We start from the raw sequence: 2,382 nt of genomic DNA, 5'->3' as shown, positions 1-2,382 counted from the left end.
TCTACTTATAATAATTTCTCAAATAGAGAACTCACATGTACTCCCATGTAAGATTTGCAGATTTTTCCCTATGAATAGTAAAGTATAGATGTAAAAAATATGAATTATCCGGAAAGTGATACTATAAGAATAAAATCCTTATAGGACATGCAGCCCAACAAGTCGGGATGCGAACAAAAACATAAAATACATGGGGATCTGCTGCTATGCTGTAAGAACAAAATCATACCATATAAGACATCCAACTCGGATCGACCATGACAGTTGGGATACTTGCCTTGTAAAGTTGCATCACATTAAATGAAGGAAGAGAACCACGAAAAACAACTTGAAAACGCTGACAAGGAATAACCATACATGGCAGTTTTGATTGGAATGTTGCTTATTTAGATGCTGTTCAGTTGTGATTCAGTTTGGAAATTTGATTTAGAACGGCATCTTCTGCAAGTCCCATTCCATAAATTGACGAGGAGGAGAATAACAAAGCTATCAAAGATTGTAGAGAGCAGAGTGAACAGGAGGACTGATCGTGAGACCATGAAGATGAAGTTGTTTCTCCACTTTCAAGCTCTCCTGTCCTTTCATTTGTTATTGTGTCTGGTTTCCAGTGCGGTTCTTGTTGCTGCTGCTGATCGAGCATTGGTGTCCCAATTCATTGGACCCCAAAACAAAGCGAGAGCCGAGGTTGGGGTTCCTCCCCTTGTGTGGGATGAGAAAGTCGCCAGATACGCAGAGGCATATGCCAAGCAGAGAAAAGGTGACTGCGCTTTGCAGCACTCGAACGGTCCGTATGGCGAAAATATCTTCTGGGGATCAAGTGGAGCTGACTGGCAGCCAAAGGATGCAACCAGCGGATGGATCGGCGAGAAGCGTTTCTTCAACTATGCAACTCGTACGTGCGACCAGTTTGAAAAATGCGGCCACTACACTCAGGTAGTGTGGAAGAATTCTGCAAAAATCGGCTGCGCAAAGGTCATCTGCGACGACGGTGGCACTTTCATTACCTGTAACTATGATCCTCCTGGGAATTTCATCGGTGAAAAGCCATATTAAGGGTCCAACTGATCTGAGCTTCACTCTGTTAAATTATCATAAGCATCCCTTCCTGAATAGTGCCCTCATAGCATTGAAACATGTCTAAAACATATGGCTTTTCCTTCCGGCTTCCTACTTGTCAGGCTTAGTAGCTTCATCACTGACAATACCATCTGCTATTACTAAGTTATAATCTAAGTATTTAGTACTTCCGTTTAATATATTAAGGTTTTTCCAGGTTCTAATGTTTAAGAATAAAATTCTCAAGTGAAAGATATATTTTATAAATCGTAATTGTATTGCATGCATTCTTTTGAATGTAGCCTACCCGTAGAGCCTTCTAATCCGTGAATGAATGAGATATTTCAGAGCATAAATAAATTAGACCACTGTGTAGAATCTCATTTTCATGGAATTAAATGTAACTGCATAGAAAGCGACTTATATGGTAATTAGTGGGAAATCTTTTAAAAATATTTATATATCTGGATAGTATTATAAATTAATTGATTAAACAAATGTTGATAGCAATTACAAGATTCATGTGAGATTTATAATGTTGAGAATCTGTAAAGTCAAGACCACAGTGGGGTAGGAAACATGAAAATGATTTAAAAACTTTTGATTTTATTAATTGGATTGTGTATTTCAGGCCAAAAAAAACGTATTTTTACACTACTAAATTTATATCACTTTTAATTTTTTTTATATAAATAAATGTTTAACTATAATTAATGTTTTATAATGTTTTAGAGAGATATATAAGTTAAACTCATTTAAAATAATACAAAAGTAATATTTAAATTTTTTTTCTCCTCGGGTTCATTAAATATAATATTAATATATATTCATAATATAAAAGAATAAATAAAATTATAATAAAATGTATTAAAAAGCTCTATTAAGTTATAACAATAGATAATATTTATTGAGAAAATGAATTGAAAAAAAAACAAACTATTTTTATTTATTGAGAAACGTAATTGTTTTTCCATTGTTTATGTGTTTACATACAATCACTTTAATTTTAATTTATTTCTTAATATTTTTTTTTTTTTTTTTGGTCCAAAGTGACTTCAAAAAGAACAAAGTAATTTTATTTATTGGGAAGTTTAATTGTTTTTCAATGGTTTATGTGTTTATTACATACAATTATTCTAATTTTAATTTTTTATATTCTTTTCTTTGTATTTAATTTCATATTTTTTGGGTTTTTCTTTGATGTTTGTTAGCACTCGAGCTCAGCCTATGAACTTGTGTTGAGTCTTTGCACCTTTTCACTTGAGGTTCACTGGACATCTTTTAGCATGATGATCACAATGTCATGCTTGCAGCCATGTTCTCACT

At 33.4% G+C, this 2,382-nt stretch overlaps 1 pseudogene; it reads left to right on the top strand.

Annotated features, from left to right (window-relative positions):
• The first annotated feature begins 484 nt into the window (after positions 1–484).
• On the top strand, positions 485–1,067 carry LOC149241272 (pathogenesis-related protein PR-1 pseudogene; annotated as a pseudogene).
• Positions 1,068–2,382: the final 1,315 nt, after the last annotated feature.

Source organism: Pinus tabuliformis, chromosome 8, assembly GCF_031772625.1.
Source record: "Pinus tabuliformis cultivar Carrire ecotype Pingquan chromosome 8, CPIR1, whole genome shotgun sequence".
Lineage (NCBI taxonomy): Eukaryota > Viridiplantae > Streptophyta > Pinopsida > Pinales > Pinaceae > Pinus > Pinus tabuliformis.
Note: the sequence above shows the minus strand (reverse complement) of the source record. Positions and strands in the feature narration are given on the sequence as shown.